Source organism: Macrobrachium rosenbergii, chromosome 50, assembly GCF_040412425.1.
Source record: "Macrobrachium rosenbergii isolate ZJJX-2024 chromosome 50, ASM4041242v1, whole genome shotgun sequence".
Classification (NCBI taxonomy): Eukaryota; Metazoa; Arthropoda; class Malacostraca; order Decapoda; family Palaemonidae; genus Macrobrachium; species Macrobrachium rosenbergii.
In genome coordinates, this window is record NC_089790.1 from 29,239,154 (window position 1) to 29,259,222 (window position 20,069).

Consider the following 20,069-nt stretch of genomic DNA (forward strand, 5'->3'; position numbering starts at 1 on the left):
AACCTAAGGTTTTGTGAAATGTATAAGTAAATGATTCTACAAGGAATAGATTTATGGTATTTGTAAAGTGTTGACAGGCATAACTTATCAAAGATACTGGACCTATTCAAACTACTGCACAATGTACCGAAATTGTTTAATTCTAATGTACAATGGTTATTCAGAAATAAAGAACCAATCTATATTATTTTTAACCGTATATCCAGATTTTTCGGTTTAATGGAAGGGGGTATCTATCATCTTTCCATATGGAAAGATTTTTCGAATATCCAACTTAATTATGAGAGAGAAACTTCCGCAAGTAAATCTCAACAACCAATCAAGAACAACCTATTCCCTAACCGGGCAAACATCAAACAATAATAACGGACATTAACAAAGTGACAAGAAATCACCAACATGACAAAACCATTTCATCTTAAATACTTTGAGGTACGGGAAAGATTAAGTTCTAGTTGAACATAAGTTGAAAGTCTGGAGAAACAATCCAAGGTCAGCAGCATGTTTTCGCTTACATGCTGATATGCATGATTTCACTTCGATTTGATTCACAAGACAATGCCATGTACATAACATTATTAATCCCTTTAAAGAACAAGTGAACTTTCAGCTTTGTGATTTCTACAGTCCAACAAGTCGAGGACGCCGCCAGAGTTGTCAAGGAGATCGTGTAGAGTAGACCTAAACCAACGCTTGAAATCATCATAATGGATACGGATACCTGGAAGGTTCATACACCTGGAAGGTTCAACATCCTAAGACGAAACATCCAGCCTGGCAGAAGTGTGTGAATTGCAATGAAAACTGGACTTTACTTAGTAACAGGTTGATCAGTGCGTCTCTGCTATAGGAAACACTCAAGAGACGACCTGACGAGATCATCACTCTTGAAAGACTACAGTTTAGTAAGTCAGAGTTAATGCAAGAAGGAAAGTACATATAGAAGGAACAATGTTGTTCAACAGCTTCATAGGATAAGCTAGGAAAAAGCTACAAGATGATGCATACCCATGTTAACACTTCCGACTTGGTCCGGCAAACGATTCTGAGACAATCTACGACAAAACTGTAAATATCCTGTAATTCCCAGCATCTCATTACTACAAAATCAACACCAATATCCAAAAGCTTCCGGGCGTAAATATCCCAGGGAGGTCCTAGAGTCAAAAATTGGGCATCGCTGTTCCAAGCCTCAACAAATATAAGGAAAAGCCTGATGTCAAAGTTCCTCCTGGGTTAAAGAACCTTAACAGAAACCCTGAATCGACTGATAAAAGAGGGTGTGGTCTGACGTGGACATCGCTCGTCAGCATCATACAATATAAAAGAAAGATGATGAATGTATGGGACTTGTAATGATTGTCTCATCACTTTATACTTATAAACCATTTTCGGCTGGAAAACACCTACCGTTTTTGTGAAGTTTTAGAGGTAAAAAGTTATCCTTAGACGTCCGATCAGCGGGATATAATCTACAGTTTATAATTAAAAGACGTTAATAATAAAAATATGCAAAGAGAGCGGACTGACGCTACAAGTACAGTTCAGTTCGGGGAGACAGAACAACACCAGTTGCTCAGTTGAGTGTTAGGGAGGGAGACATTGGTTCAGATATACTGAAGAGACAGCAAACGAAACTAATAGAAGGGTGAAAGGAGCAGATCTTGTTACTTTCAGACGCAATTACTTATTTAGTATTTTAGCTGCAGACAATAGCAAAATATATAGTAAATGGAACAGAATTCACCAACACAACCTGAGTAGAACAGCATTTCAGGATTTACCTTAATGAAATGGAAAAATAATACTAAGAGAATTAATTATATACCACGAAAGTTATTTCCTCTGGAACATAAAGGGGAAAACCAAACTGACCGTTCGATGCAAATAATACGCTAAATTGCCTTTGAATACGCAATGAAATACGCCCGGACGAAAAAAATGGTATGAAAGTAAAAAAAAAGAGAAACAAAAGAGAATATCCTGAGGGGATGAGAAGTAAAACTGGGAAACATCCGCCGGTACTTTTGCCTCTCCCGGCTTTCGTTCTTTCAACATGGCAACTTACCTCCCCGCTCACTTAGCACCTAACAGCTACCTGTGTACCGGAAACTGCGAGAGGACCTGGAGGGGCCACTTTTCCCACGAGCCTCATTCTTTTTCTCCAGGATTTAACTTTTCTTTTTGTTTAATGTGTTCTTGCCTTCTGTTGCCTTTTTCAGTCTTTTCTTTCTTAGTGAGAGGCAATGCCTGCACCTAAAACTGAACTTGGCTTCGTCATTTACATGCCTTGCAAGATTGCCAAGGCTTGCATTTGTTTGGTACTTTTTTTCCCCCTTATGGGATTCTGTCCTGTGGAGACTTGATTTGTAAGTCAAAATCATCTTGCCCTTACTCCATGTAAATATCTCTTCATATTCAATAATAATAATAATACTTACATCCAACTGACAACAAGAACAAGTGATTATAATAATAACAGCAGATTCTGAAGAAAAGCGAGATTTTTCTTACGTACTCAACGCCAGCAACATTCTAAAAAATTTGCCCTAGAAAAAAAAATTGTAGACCAAACTCTCCATTTCCAAGAAGTTTATGTAAGAAAAATACCTGGTTTCGAAACAATGGTATACTGTAAGGGGACCAATACGAATTGTTATATTCATTATTTTGTTTTTCAGAATACAACAGTTAATTAGGAAGTTAATGAAGATATATTTTTATGGGACTTCACGATATGTGATCGAAGGTTTGAAACAGGGGTTCCCAACCTGGTGCTCGCGAGAACCTCTGGGCTCTCTGATGGTCTGGCAGTGCTCCTTCGAAGTTGTTAGAATCGTGCTCAAGAGCAGCAACTCTTCGTGTTCCCAACTGCCGAATTTTAAATACCCTTCCGCCTTTTTCGTTTTATATATATATAAAGCTGCTTGCGAGTTGCTTTGGCAACACTGATGAGGCAAATATAGAAAAGCTAGCCAGAGCTGTTTAGCATCAGTGTTCTCACTGAATCCACAAACTACCGGAGAGGTGGACTTGTTTTATTATTACTATTATTATTTTTTTATAATGTCCAAGATTTGAAATAATTAGCTTGTGTGCCAGTATTTAGGAAATAATGCTTCCTATGAATTTTATTTGTTCTCTTTTTTTTTTTTGTGGTTTTCCACGAATACCACAACATGACTAACGTAATGAGGAATATAATTGATAATAAGCAAACGTATGTTTTAGTTTGTTATCGAACAATAAAACTCATTCAGTCACATTTTTAGCTATCAATATAATCTGACTTAAGAAATAAACGTATGACCTGTGAATCATTGTGTGCGTCTAAAGTACTATAATATCTATGACAGTTATGTAAAATATAACTGGTTGGTGAATATCATTAACTTTGAATAAACGTCCAAGCAGTAAAAATTCATTTTTGAATCTTCAGCGTAAGTAATTTAAAATTTTTGTTACCTTTTAACAAACGAAGACTAAGTCTCACTTACTAATTGGACTGCTTCTTAATTCCCAAACTACAAAATTACTGTGGTCCAGAAAACAGGTGGGTGCTCATCAGCTTCAAAAGGTTGGGAACCCCTGGTTTAGAATTTCGAATGACTTACACGGAAAACAAGTCATCATAAAACTGCCTTTTCATCATGGGTTGTAGAAAAAAAAGCACATGAATGTCCAAAAGGTAATAATATTAATAATAATAACGAAAAACTGCGTAAGAGCATTAATTACCTCTACAATGACGATGGTTGTAACAAACCCTTTAGTAGCTTGGGCAGGATCAATATGGAATAAGTCTTCGTGGAAGGCAGCGTTTTGGGTGTGGTTAAGAAGCTAATTCTGGACCAACGTTATTTACCTGGTAATCCCGATACCACCTGACCAATGGAAAATCTTTACTATTGTATCTCCAATGCTAGTCGCAATGAACGCCTAGTGAGATGAATTTCAAGGACCGCAAATATGAACAGAAAGACTCAAGATTAATCTTTCCTTCCATCAATTCCAACTAAATGCTAAAGAATTGTTTTTACCCCTTCTTGTACTATATTTCAACAGATTACAATGAGATGCTTGAATTTTTCGTAACTAATGTTTTTTTATGATAACTGAAATTCTAAATTTCTCTAGTTGTATGTTGCCAAAATAATCGTTCGCTGGATTTTAACATGCTATAAAGTAAGTTTGGTTTTAAGTGAGCAACGTAAGCTTTATTTGCATAAGTTTTGAGTTCTTAATATAAAAGTAAGAAATCGATATACGTCAACACACAAAATTGCAACTTTGATAGTTTTTTCATCTAAGACAGCTACAGTATTCTGTCATGTTGATTCCAATATTTGTTGGCATTCAAAAATTACATTCATTTATAACCATTCATGCTGGTCAACCCTGGTCCATCTTCAGCTGAGGACACAGAGCCTATATTACATTGCGAAAGATGATTTTCTGTGAACAGATGTTTCACACGCAAGGAAAAGGGTCAGCAAACCTATAGCCATAACACTCTTTGAGCTATGAATGTTAAGTTGAAGGCTATCTCGGGCCGGGACATGCATACAATGCAAATGAGGCCACCGACGACCAAGTAAGTGTTCTGGTTCTCACATAATTGTAAGGTGATCAAAATTTATAATCTATTCCAGTACTTGAGAATAACTCGTGTTAACGTGTTTCAAATTAAAATATGTGATTACTTGTTATTAGCATCTAGTTCTCTTATATGTGGTTTGGTTTAAAGTGATTATGGAAGGAATGTAATAAAATGTTTAGTTTCCAATTATTCATTTTCAGTCTTACTGAGGCCACACTTCATGTTGGGAAATCAAAGAGACAGTTTCTTGGTTAATTATTACTAGACAACAGATTACATACATGCTTTGTTAAGTTGTAAGAAGTTTTCCTGTAAACTGAATTACAAAACAACAAAATTACGTCTCATATTACAACTCATATCATTTCACGCTAACACGCGAAATAATAGCAACTGTAACGCATGAATGCTCGGATTAGAATACTTATTTATTTCCACATTGCTCACGTTTTCCACTTTTCCTCTGCTGTGCAAATAATCTATCTCAATAGCTTAGAACGTTTAATATTCATATTCACCATCCATTAATCATTTCCAAAAAGGAGGTGGCTCAAAAATCCGTCCCCACTTGGCTCCCACAGACACAAAGAAAATCTTCCCAATCTTTTGCATTCATCCTTCTAACTTCCCTGCTTAACCCCATTCTTTACTCCCAAATGCATATGCAAACTATCTCTTTAATTCTTCTACCGCCCATGTTAAGATTTCATTTTCTTAGTTTCTATGTACCATCAAAACCTAACACTTGTCCACATTAAAGCTCATTTTCCTCCTCTTGCAAACACTTTCGGGCTCCGCTAATCGTTATTATAGCTTTTCTTAACTATCACCAACTAGTGGTTGATCATACGAAAACATTACTTCACACTCCATTCATAAGTAATTCTCATACCCACAACATTCTACATAAATTTGCTAACCTTTCTCCAACTTCTGACATCACTCAATCCACGGGAACATGCACTAGATCCACTTTGCGTCAAACCAATTGGTTTCTTCCAATGTAAAAATCAACTGCCCTCAGCAGCTTACCTTCCATACTATGCATCCCCAAGACCCTACGCATTCCGTACCTATCAGTCTTACCTTAAGTCTTTTCTAGGTCCATGCATGCTACATGAAACCTTTTCCTGCTCCTTTAATACTCTTCACAAAATTGTATCACAGGAAATACTTGATTCACACATAATGTTACTAATCATACCAAGGGAAGTTTATGATAGGACTGGAAGGGTTAACATAAGATAAACCTACAGTTTATCTCTATAATGTTACAAATCACACCAGGGGATGTGTATGATAGACCTAGAAGGGTTAACATAAGATATACCAACAGTTTATCACACCAGGGGAAGTGTATGACAGGACTAGAAGGGTTAACTTGGGATAAACCTACAGTTTATTCCTATCATACACTCACCCTGGTATGATCAGTAACATCATGTTCCAATAATTCTTAAGAGACTACTATAGCCTATTCCTTTAAACAAGATAATTATTCTTCTCATCAATTCATTTGGAATCTTTCCCTCATCCTGATACACCTCAAACTGTCACCGCCAAACCACAGCATCTCAGTTGTAATACCATCAATTAATTGTGTCTTCCATTCTTCAACCTCTTAATTGCTGTCCTTCCAACCTCAACATTCACTTTCATAAACATTCTCAGCCTTACAATAGCCCCTTTCACTCCGGCGTTAATTAGCTCTGCTTAATATTCCACACTCACCAAATCTTTCAAATACTCATGCACTCCTTTGAACCAAGACTGCATTCGTTTCAAAATGATTATCTTTTTTTTCTATTCCAGGATCCAATTTTTTTTTATCAGCTTCTCTTTTCTCCATTTAAATTTCTGTGCAACAATTTATTTTTCTAACAAGAGCTCTTGAGCACCTTTTCCAATCTGTTTTTATTACTAGATTTTTATCTTTCTTATCCACCCTCTTCTTTCCTCTTCTGCCATACAACTGGACCTCAGGTAATCTCTTTTTTCACAAATTTTTTCCCCACCTCTTATACTACCGCCGACACTCCTCATTGAACTTAAGAGCTCGTCATCGAATTTTACCTACTTTCATCTACTTCGCTCATCATTTCTTTAACCTGAGTCCATATTTCATTCATTTCGAGACAATCAGCTCTAAAGACTGCCTTTCCTCTCATCAAATTCACCCATGCTAATTACATTTACTGCCTCATTTTCACAGCTTCCTATACAATCTAAACTCATGTCTCTTTTAATTTTCACTTCTGACAAATACTGATTAGTTCTACTTCCAGAGTATTCCTCTTTTCACATTTCTTCTATAAACTTGCCCTTCCATATATTTTTTACTAAAAGATAATCTACAAACTCTTATCCTCATCATTTCCTCTTTCCCAATTATATACCGGGTATAAATAACCATCTTTAGGAAAAGCAAAACCCTTTTCCATGTACATTTCCATAACTCTTTAGTTTTCCCCAGAGCTCCATAACAGCCAACACCGCCCTTTGTTTCTCCATAAACTACGAAGGCATTTAAATTACCTACACAACCAAGCTGGATACAAATTTAGACTCCCAAAAACATGATCTTTCACTTTTATTTTGTATTCATCCCTAGACCGCATACCCTCAATCTCAGAGCTTTCTCTCCTGCTGCACTTACTGTTAGCTTCGCAATCCTGAAACTAACGTATACGCTTTCTTTTATCAGTTTCCAGAGTCTTCCTGACACGACATGGGCTCCTCCCTCCACAGTTCTACGTCCTTCACCAATCACAGATGCCATCACACTTTTTCCTTCCCATTAATGCGCAGAGTGCCCTTTCACCTCTGTTTCGCAAAGTGCTTCAACACCCAACTTTCCCTCCTTAAACAAAATAACAATTATAAATCTCTCCTCTTCTACCCACATCCAAAGAAGTTCAAATCTCTAAAGCTTGGCATTTTATTGTTAATCTGGTATTTTGCAGCATCAGTTCAGTGTCTGGAGCTGCCAACCTCCATTACCTTGGTCATTTCCTTACTTCACACAAAACAGAGTGGCGATGTTGCTGCTACCACCTCTCTTGGCAGCCCTTTGCTTTTATTATATATATATATATATATATATATATATATATATATATATATATATATATATATATATATATATACATATATAAATATAGACCCAAATTTTACACACACACACAACCATACACACAAACATACATATATATATTTTTAATATATATATATATATATATATATATATATATATATATATATATATATATATATTAATAGTCCCTCATTTCTCCAGTAGATAAGTTCCGGATCCTACCATGGAAAGCAGAAACTGGATAATAGTGAACCTTATGTAGACCCCATGTATGGCAATGATTATGTTTACGTACACACACATGGTGTATATGCTAAAGCTCAACCGATAAATACGTAACAAACAAACAACACTTTACAGCACATTACAAGAAGCTAACGAATTTTGTTCCTCTCTTCCTCTCTCTAATGAGAGAGATTCTGAAGTCTGTCATAATCTCCAAGGAACAGCAGAGTAAGGAAAAAATAAAAGAATTATTCTTTCTCGCTTTCGTCTTAACAGTGCACTCTTATGGAAAGAGACAAATAAAAAAAAAAAACAGCTGCTGCACATTTTACAATGAAAAATATTGTATCAGCTGTGGGGAAACGAGCAAGTACGAGTATGAGAAACAAAGAGAAAAGAGTCACATACTGTATTGTACACGTAAAGTGTGGCCAAACAATTTTCGTCATGTTCCAACCCGTCCTCATGAACCCTTTACTCTACTACTGGAATTCCCCCCCCCCCTTTATTTTTCTAGAGCGGCCGCGGTACACAATGGAAAAGTGATAGAGGGGGACTACGGTGTTTGCGTGTTATAAGTTTTATATATAAACATATAAATTTTTAAAATAGTACATCCGATATACTAGCCTCGTAGGGAAAAAATACAGCAAAGAGATACATATTACAATAAACCATAACACGAGAGTAATAACAAAGAAATTCTTAAGAAATTACGACAACGAATAAAAAAACTAATTACATAAATGTTCAAAAATTGAATACGATTTCTGAGGAAATTCAGCCTCAATACACCTCTAAATACTGTCTCTAATATACACACATAAACAAATGCAATGAATACGTATAAGCCCGTACTTAAAATTGATCATACAAGCAGTTAAAGTTCAAATCTTGAAGAATGTCGACGTACAACTTGGGAGCAAAAGTTTAAATCACTAAGGCATAAAAGAATACAGAACTGCAGTCATAATAACCATTAAATAGAGAGCTGATATGTGGTTATTGAAAAACGTCATACAGTAACGGTATATCAATAAAACAGCAAGGGAAAATTAAAATTCAATGCATGTCAAGACAGTCTAACAGCTACAAATAGCCACATCATACAACGAGGAACAAACAGCTGCCGCAAAATAGTAAGTTGAATAAATGAGGAAAGTAAGAATTGTTAAATTTTGGTGGCAGTCGATAACGCCAAACACCTCCGGTACTAGAAACAAATAACCTAAGTACACAAAAATATTAAACAGCCATGGTATAACAAATGTTCTTATACACGAACATCCATATAAACTCCCCTTTCAAATGACACTGCTAGAAGAAAGAAAAGGTGACGCGAATCTCCAACGTTTGCCCCAAATCTAGATACTCATCTGATTTGTCTTAAGGGAGAAAATAATGAAGACAATTAAGCAATGCAATACAGCTACATCGCTAATAGCTCTTTAAAATCGAACTCTTAACTGGTTCCAGGTTATAGCCGATCAAACCTAATCCTCTAGAGAGAGAGAGAGAGAGAGAGAGAGAGAGAGAGAGAGAGAGAGAGAGAAGAAATGAAAGCACTACAGTGAGTATCTCTCTGGGAGAGAGAGAGAGAGAGAGAGAGAGAGAGAGACGCTATTCTTTTTGGGACAAACTGTCTCGCCGACCAGATTGGGATTCTTTCGGTGCCGGTCTTTGCATAAATTCTGCAGCCTTCCAGATGCGATTGCAAGTGTGATTAGACACACAAGCGAATGACGCCAAATGACTCACAGAACGAGAGATTGGGATGTTTGCCAGAATGAAAAGAAAAAAAGGGGAAAGAAAAAAATTGGGAAAAGGCAGTAAACCAGAGGCAACAGTAGGAGTGTATTATTAGTGTTCGAAATAAGGGAAAAAAAACAAATATTGAGGAAGGTGAGTGGGATGAGCGACCAACTTTCACGAGAGAGAAAAAAAAAGAGGACATAAATGATATAAAAGGAACTGTAGGAAGTGTGGAGAAGTCGAGGAAAAATGTACGAGAACAAGAATAATTTTGTCGCAATTCGGTCATTCGTTCTCCAGATACATTCTTAAAGCAAAGAAACACACGTGAAAATATTGCCTCTCCCTCATTTCATTGGTTGATGTGTAAACGGAAGGAAGAAACGAAGAAGAATAAAAAAAAAATAATGGCAGTCAAAATATGTGAAATAAATTATGGGCGGAAAAGACCAAAAGTACTTAAATGAAAAGAAAGGTTTTAACAATTGAGTGATTATGCATGGAAAATGAAAGAAAATCAAGAAAAAATCGGCTGCGTCGTAAAAAATGAATAAAGTAAGCTAGAAACAAAAACGTGCTTTTAATAAACGCATTACAAAAAATGTTACGAATAGCGAATAGCACAAAGGGAAAATCTTTCACACAGGTGCACTCTGTGAAGGCGTAATTTAAGCTTTGTCTCCACTAGTAGAATAATTATTCCATTTTACGTCTTACTGGGGTTTACAACGGGACTTTCAAAAGGTGCATTTTAAAATGGAGGGACATACCAAGAATATTTCATTAAGATTGAAAATCTACAACAAAACAAGATAAAAGAAAAGATTTTATATCCATACATTTCCTCTTTCATATTTACATTGTAAATTGTATTTTATTTATTTTTCAGTGTTATGGCATATATATATATATATATATATATATATATATATATATATATATATATATATATATATATATATATATATATATATATATATATATATATATATATATATATATATATATATATATATACATACACATATACATAAAATTAATCACTGTTTTTGCAGAATTTAGCTGTGAATTTATATTCCCTTTTTCCGTGTTAGTTCATCATATCTCTACACAGGATATAAAACGTTAATATCATCAGCCTCATATTAGGGTTCAGTACGTCTTTTGCACTACTTATGCATAATTCAAAAAACTTAAAAAAAACTACTACCTTAACAAAACCAACTGCTTTTATCAGAGTAGCGAACTGATTTGTCTTAACTATTCCATCAATAATTACCTGCCTAATTTCTCATCCTTTACGATCTCATCCAGCAATGGTGACTGGGTGAGTACATGTTTTTTCTCTATATCTTAAAATAAAGCAACGTATGGAAATCACAGGAACATGAGAGATTCATCGATTTTCGAAATCTACCACGAGAGTAAAAATGAAAAAACGAGCAGGCGTTCAGTATCATCGATTCTTAAAATAAAAGTCACAGTTCTCGCACAATGAATGGTCCTTTAAAACTTGCTTATTACTTGCAGGCCATTTAAACTTTTGACGTTAACTCGACTCGCTTTCTGTTGTGCTTCAAAACGCGTACGACTTTACAAAATAAAAAGTCATTTCAACAAAACTTCAGAGCACTTCAAATTGTTGCCGCTGATTTCGTCTGGAATCGTTAGGATGGATAGAGCTCCTATATAAGGAAAACACCAAAGAAATAGGAATCAGCGAGCAAGGAATATTAATTCACACCTTTGAAATTTGATATATAAATGCATAAAATTCAATAAATATATTAACTTATAAAACTTTTCAGTAACTATATTCATTTATGAACCTGTTATCGGATGCTTGACTGCAACAATACAGCGGATATTACGAATATAAAAAGATCCTTTCATGTCAATTCATTGACTCAAAACAGTAATTTGTGGCTTTCGCCGACATTTGTCGGGCAAACCCTTAAGAAACGACCGCAAAGGAACCAAAGAAGCATTTTCATACAACACATTACCTGGATTCAGATTTGATTTTAAGAAACGGAGACTGTCGAGCCAAGCACTGGAGCACTTTCGGCCACTGAACGCTTCAGAGAGTGAAAAGAGGGAGTTGAAGTGGTTGAACATCACGATAGAGAGGTCCAGACAATAAAGGAGATGAAGTGCAAGGATCTAAAAGTTGAACTGGGAGAAGACCCTACCGTTGCACTAAGAGGTAACAGTTGAGAAAGGATGAAGAGAAAGACTGAAGAAAGGAAGAGGGAATGGAGTCATGTAAAACGGACTCTGCAAACACCCTTTATCAATGCCAACAGTGCACAAACAGGATTGAGCTGACGGCATTGCACACACTACGGGAACTCGATAAATGAAATGAAAAATTAAAATTTTACAGGCATAAGCCAAAGACAGAGATAAGAAGTAGGAAAGGGTAAACAATAAGTTGCATAACCTCAAAGGATGGTGGACTAACCACTTCGAGAAAGGAGAGACGTAAAATACTAAATATAAAATGTGACAGCTTCTAAATCCCACAGACAGGTAATGCAATCAAGATGATAAGGAAAAATATAACCCAGGAAAAGAAAACCATTATCCACGTTTCCATTCCCAGATAGAATTGCGTGATAATCATCTTTGCGAGAAAGATAATGAAAAACGGTCAAAGACACGGCAGTTTTGCATGTCCAACTTGAATAACTTCATACACGATTATTCATCTTTCACGATTATCCAGTTCCCACAACCGCCGCCGTGACGCATTTCTTTGGGTAAATTACTTTCCCAAGCAAACGAATTCTGAGTGAAACCATCGCATTCCCCTGTAAAAATTTCAGAGATGTGCTCCTTTAGAATTCGTCAAGTGGTTCTTAAGTATGCTGGGGTCTCTCGCACTTCAGATATATTTATATGAAGGTTAATTCTTTCTTGTGATTTTCCTTTAGGCTCATACATAAATACACATTTATCGGTCAAGCAACAAATGCTGCAAGGATTGTTTTTTATCACTAGCTACTACGGAAAATACAAGGTAATTCTTGCCATAACACATAACCTGTTTGAGTGAAAAATGTGACATACAAATTAAAAAACAATATAAGCATTTATATAAACGTAGACAACTTGCAAATGTTTTTAAATTACTAAATAAAAGAAAATGACTTTAAAAAAACACTCACATATAGCTTTAAAAAAAAAAAAAAGCATCGGCAACCTAGAACTTGAACTAATTAACAAATTACAAAAAAAGATACCAAGAAACCACATTCAAGAGAGTCCTATTACTAATTAAAATATGAAATGGGCTGAACAACTTTGCTCTTTCACCTTCGTCCCACCAGGGAGACTGGCAGTATCCAATCCAGCCTAATTAATCGTTTTCGTTAGAGCAGGGCACTGCTCTACTTAGCAAGACTACTGATACTGGTTTTGAAGTAGGTACGAATGTGAAAGAAACCAGCGTGAAACAAAAGAAAAAGTAGTTAAGAGTCACAAGCAACTGTGTAATAGATTAAAGTCTTGGATTGTAAATACTGCGCACTTAAATACTGCAAACTATCTCCAATAGGATGCAACTCACCCTTTCCAATTGCCAGTTAAAGGACTAAGATTTTACCACCCCCCGTATAAGGGAATTCCCTTGATAAAGCCCTTATTTGGATTCGGACACTATTAGCAGAGAGAGAGAGAGAGAGAGAGAGAGAGAGAGAGAGAGAGAGAGAGAGAGAGAGAGAATTATCATACATGGATGATCAGAAGTATGAGAGAGAGAGAGAGAGAGAGAGAGAGAGAGAGAGAGAGAGAGAGAGAGAGAGAGAGAGAGAATTGTCATACATGGATGATCAGAGAGAGAGAGAGAGAGAGAGAGAGAGAGAGAGAGAGAGAAATTCTTACACTTATGTTTTAGGATATAAATAGGTATGAGCAGCAATATTAATAAAGGACTGAAGCTCGTTCTTTCAACTCCACAAGAACAAAGGATGATCGGCTGCTACACCTTTGTATCCTGAGTAACTGATCTACAAAGAACATTCCTGCCGATTACAAACGGGAACAGCATCAGCAACCATCTCATTCGGTGTCTGTTCTACGTCTTCAGAATTACAATGGTCTTTCCTACGCGACAAATACTAGCTTTAAAGAACAGTTTCTCCTCAATTACACGCACTTTGTCAGCCTTTCCTTACAATGTCAAGGTATGAGCTAGTGATTATTCACTTTTCTCCGTTATTTAGTTTCATCGAAAACTTATAAAATCGTTTTATTATTGATTCTTTAATTTTTTTTAGCGAATGATGTCAGCTTCTGTCCTTTCGAAATAAAAACATGTCGTGCGTTGCGACAATTCCGGCGCTTGCAGAAGTGGGGCAGTAAAGAAAACCAGCATGCTAGGTAGAAGATAATATATGTAAAAAAAAATATTTATATATATATATAAAATCATTTGGGTTCCTCAAACTCAATTTACCTTAAAATACAATAACGATATACATAAGAACAAAGTTACTTCCCTTCACCTCTCCCATTTTACCATAATGTCTGCCTACTGGAAAAAATTTTATTACAAAAAAACCTGAAAATATAATTATGACATGTAAATTGCCTAATTTCAACCATTTACTCAAGGGATCTACAAGGTATTTTCCATGACGCTTTTTATGCGCATTTTTATTCAGATTTCATACATTTAACAAATATCATATCTGAAAGTTAGATTACTGGTGGCTTCATGCCCATGAATAAAAAAGGGGAAAAATGGACTTGTACGGAACCTTAATTCCATCATATGACATGGGGCTTGGCGATATTTTAATATTAAATATTTAATAAAAACTCCTGACGTTTTTAATTTACGTACACCTCACAAAGGGGCATGCCTGGTACTCTTTAAAAGGTATAAAACGACTAAAAATGTTTTATCTAAACGCTTAGATAACTAACCCTTTTGAGAATTCATCTTGCGACAACAAGGTCACGATATGAATCAATAGTTACACGGATTTCTGTCAAAGAAAACCAGGCTCCAACATAGAAAACGTTGCTTGTTTTCAAGGGTCCCTATACTATTTCCTCACGTCATCCAAGACTATTCGAGACTGCATCACACAGCAATGCATATTTTCAATTAGTTTTATACTGACGTACTCTTGGTACGTATGCAATATAGAGATTAGATTCTAAATACAATACACACAATCACAGGTTTAATTACGACGAATTATCCGATACCCTTATAGACGTTACCCAATACTATTTACTGAAGACCGCTTTTTTAACTTTAATTTTCCCCTTCAAAATGCTTGCGCTGATTGACTAATACGATGGGTTACTATCCACTCATTAAAGCCAAAAGGAAAGGAAGATATTCTAAGCTTACTTACTAATCTAATTGCTCTGAGTATTAGTCATCTGTAAACGAAGACTGGCATTGTAAGTAAAAGCTAGTTTTTCACAGCGCTCGTATTCTTGACTTCTGTTCTTTTAGGAAAGGGCCTTAAACTTCTATATGGGTGTACCCAACTTTATTCTTTCTCACTTTCATTTTCCATGCCATAAAAAGCCTTGCTGTTCTCCTGATAACCAATAAATCAGACTGGTTTCAGATTAAAAAAAATAAAAAAAATAAATACATCAGCGTTCTCATTTAAAAATATGCCTATTATAAATGGATATATATTCTCCATTTTTTAGTATGTTTCTCTCTACCTATTTTTGAAGATTAAAGAATCCGTTTCTGGGAAGGAGAGAGAGAGAGAGAGAGAGAGAGAGAGAGAGAGAGAGAGAGAGAGAGAGAGAGAGAGAGAGAGAGAGAGAGAGAGAGAGAGAGAGAGCTATTTTGGATTTTACTAGGAACCAGATTCTCCTTTTATCATATACATCACGCATCACACCCCTATAAAAAATACCTGGATTGAAACGTCTACATGAAAACGATAAAATTCAGTTGTGACAAAGCTAATAAAAGCTAAACCTTTGAGTAATATCATTTTAGTGACCTAGTTCCAGTTAAATGGACTGGGAATAATTTTAAACGTTTTTTGAAAGCCCGGCGCTATATAGCACACGTGTTTCAGAATTTATTATGACCTCCAATTTGTACTAATTTTGGAAATTTCCAGTATATACAAGATGGGTTATTCTACTAACCGCAGAGCATGAAATATAACAACACCAATAAATTTGAAATTTGGCAAAAAGGGAAATCAGAGAGGTAAGTTTACTCAAATATGTCACCAAGGTTTTCTTTCAAGAACACAATGATGCAATATGCAAAATCGCCTAAATTATCCCCATGCTCTTAGCTGTGAGTATTTTCTTTCACAAAAAAACTATGTACCGATTTTTTAAAAAATATACACCGGTGAAAGTGAGAGTAAAAATGTAGTATTCAAAATTCTTAAATTTAGATTCATACTCGATTCCACTGAAACTTCAAGAAATTTTTATTCTGGAACACACTGAATCTTTAAAAAGTTCATAAAATCTTGTTCACTAGTTGAGACAGAAAACTATAAACCAAATAAAAGCCCTCAAAAGCACACAAGAGTAGATAGACACAATGACCTTTATTTAATAATAAATGATCACCTGACCCTATACAAAGTTCTACCACGGACTAAACAGTCAGTTCTATTCAACACAAGAAATGGCAAAGATTGAAACTCCCACAAGTGAGATTAGCAATTTACCCTCATACCCAGCAGTATTTACATTTCACTTCCTACATACAAAGGCGTGAGAATTATTCAATCCAAATACACTGCATCATTACGCTTTCCCACCATAAAATGCAACACTGTCTTTTTTTTTTTACATGTACGAGACACAAAACTTAAAAGGAGCAATAAAAAACTGGATCCACGTTCAGATTCAAACCCACATCAAATTCTAATCAACGGTTCCTTGGACCATAGCCAATCACTGGGAAAAAGACATGAATATAAGCTTCATATGTGACACGTAATCCTACTAATTGACAGTTATGCTTTTTAGTTTTTTTTTTTTCTGAGATGACGATAAATATCTGCTGCACGTTTGGTTAAAACTAATTGTTTCTGGGCAAAGGGGGACTCGTTGCTGAAATGTTTATTCATCCATATTTCTACCTTGCATTTTTCTTTATTGATGGAGTCTGTAATCATTAATTTTATTGTCCTGTTAGTTAACAAAATCATCCAAGCTATTGACGCCAGATTGAAACTTTTTCTGTATTCATCGCGATATTACAGTATTTGAAAACGTATAGAGAGATTTCATATTTACCTTCTACAACAATACGTTAGCTAAGGCGAAGCAATATACCCGATAAGGTAGTAGCGCCATCAGTGCACATCACGTGGTGCACTGTGGCATTAGCAAATGTTTTAGTCTTTCGCTTTGCATCCAGTGCTAATTAGTGCAACTCTAAAGTTCTCTCCTAATTTCCCCTTTAGATCCTGGTACCTCACCTCATTTACTTTCTGGATCTTTCCTTCCTTTCACTGTCATATGCACTGAATGGCTGAAAGAGCCCCAGTGCTTGGCTTTATAATCTTTACTTCAAAATTCATTCATTCATCTACAGGCAAGGTAAAACTTCGATAACAATGTCTATTGATAATTACTGTCTGCTCCTAATATGGAAAACATAATCCCTGTGATGAAGGCCACAATCTTTCTAACCCAAAAACCTAACATTCCTTTGACTGTTAACAAACTAATATTTCAATTCTGCAGGATGTCAAATAAAAAAAGGAAGTAATAGAAGTTTTACCACTGTATGGTAAGAATCACCACTGGCAAGGGATTGATATTAAAAAAAAAGACAAGAAAATAAACAAAATAAAAAGCCATGGGGTTTTGAATGTGTGTGGCTGTGGTGCTGAAAAGAAGAAAGGCTTGACAGTTGATTTGCTTAAAGGAAGATATCTGGATTCTCTGCCACTTGAAGAGACAAAGGAGAATGGGGGAATGTGCAGGAATGGGAAGGATTAGAGTGAGTGTGCCTGGGGTAGTAAAAAGTGTGGAGCTAAGGCAGGGGTACAGCTTCTAGTGACAAGAAGGCTCGACTTCTGTGAAATAATCCAAATGTGTTTGTTCTAGAGTTGTATGAGTCAGACTGAGTGTGCCAAGAGAAAAGCTGTATTACGGATGTGTATAATTTAAAAAATGGTCAATACTGAGAGTGAAAGAGGGTATTTTTGGTAAAGTCTGACTCTGCACCGGGCTGGGTATGGAGAACAGGAAATAGTGTGTGTGATAGGTGATTTAAAAGTAAATGTAATTAATAGGGTAGGTAACACAATCGGTAGCTAGCTTTGGAGTTCCTAGAATAAAACCCTAAGAGAAAATGGTATATGATAGAAAAAGCAGTTGCTAGATTGTCTTTGTACGCGACCCACAGAAAAGCAAGTTGATAATTGTAATGAGAATTGGCTCGTTAATCTGATTACTGCTTGCTGAAGCATAAACTGAGATATATATAAGCTTAAGTTGGAGAGTAGGGGTGGGCATGAGGCGGCAAATGAAATGAAAACAAGTGAGTTTGAAAAGAAGTGAGATTATGAAGAGAAAATGTATTTATTCTAGACATGGGTTAAAGACATGGAGATAGGAGGTGCATAAAAATTTTTGGAAAAAAAAGACCTAGTTAAAAATCGAATCTGGGAATCAATTGTGTGACAGACAAGATCAGGTACAAGTTCACAGAAAGATCGATAAGGTAGCCAAGAAGACAGTGACAGTACAAGAAAAAAAAAAGCAATATACATAGAGGGGAGATGGTAAGTTGTTCTACTTACATAGAAATGCTGTGAGGAAGATTAATGAATAAATGGTTCTCACAATAAAGGATGCAAGTGGCAAGATGCTGTCAGAAGTGAATGAAGTCCTGGAGTGGCGCAGTAAGTACTCTGATACCTACAAGGCAGGATGAGGTTAATGAAACAGGACTCGAAAAGTCAAAGAAATGACTGTTGAACATACAAGAAGGACAAATAGGCTGACGAATGAAAAAGCACCAAGAGCTGATGGGTTTACAAGTAAGGTGCCACATAACTACGGTGATGGTAGGGGAGGAACTTTTGTTCCATTGTATAGAGGTAAAGTGACAGAGATGACTAAGAATTATAGGGCATAACATTACTTGGTATACCGGAAAAAGTGTACGGGAGGATTTTGATTGAAAAAAAAAGAGAGATGACCAAAGGATGAACAGTGAAATAACAGGCTGGGTTGAGACATGGAAAAGGGTGTGTGGATCAAGTTGTGTTATGAAAGTCGAAGTGATGAGTTTCAAAGTCAAGGAGAAAAGCTGTACATCGAATACATGAACCTGGAAAACAATTTTTGACAGAATCAACAGAAACGAAATGTTGGGTGTTGAGGATGTATATAGAAAATAAATTACTGAGAGTGACATTTTAGAATATTTAAACAGGAAAGTGACTGGTTTCATGTTAAATTTTATGAAATGATTATGCAAAGTAGTGGAATATGAAAATTAGCTGTGACTGAATAGAAGAATGCTTGATGTTGCAGATGACACAGTACTGATTAGGGATAATGAAAAAAAATTGCAGACACTAGCGTTGAAAATGTTTGCTTGTACAGGCTACTGAAAGTAAATATGAAATGGATCAAGGTTATGAGGGTTTAAGGAAACTAGGAAGCTAGAGCAATGAAAGTTGGTATGGATAGTGGACGAATGGAAACAGCTGATTTGTATAAGTATATGAAGGTAAATCTAATACACAATAAAAAGGCCAGTCAAAGAACAGGGGAAGCAAGCTGTGTGCGGAAGACTGGCAAAAGAACTGAAGTATCTTCTTTGAATTTTCAGCTGAAAACCCTTACTGACAAGAGTCGACAGTCCATAAACCCAAGAGGGTTCGAAAGGAAAATCAGCCTGCAGAGAGAGACACATATAACAAAAGGTCAGAAATAAATAAATACGAGGGAACAGATAATAAACCAATATACCCGAAATTCAGGAGATGCCAGCAGAGAGCAAGAATGAAGTTTCTCCTCGCTTAAATATTTGGAGCTCAGGGGGCTCCACAATTGCACTAGGTAAACTTATCCACATTTTAGTTGTAGCCAAAATAAAATCCCTAGCAAACTGAATAGTATTAAACCCAATGCTAGAAAAAGTCATACTGTTATCTGCAGCAGCCTGCCTAGTATTGCAAGCATCACTAAGTCACGCAAAGAGGAGTAAGAAGAGTAGAGAGGATGTTTGTTGCTGTGGTGCACTATGTAACAAACATAATGAAGTCATGTAGGCAAAGGTTAAAATATATGACAGGACTGTTGAAACAACTCTTTTTTTAATTCCTTTTAAGAATGAAATGAGGTTGCTATTTGTAAATAAAAGAAAACCAGTTGAAAATGTTGATATGAACTACTTGCATAGTATACTGTAGATGA

The 20,069-nt window shown here is 35.9% G+C and overlaps 1 protein-coding gene across 21 annotated transcripts in view; it reads right to left on the reverse strand.

The window, feature by feature from the left end:
* Positions 1 to 20,069, reverse strand: part of Stacl (Stac-like) — a 566,256-nt gene that overhangs the window by 487,270 nt on the left and 58,917 nt on the right. The window lies entirely within an intron of this gene.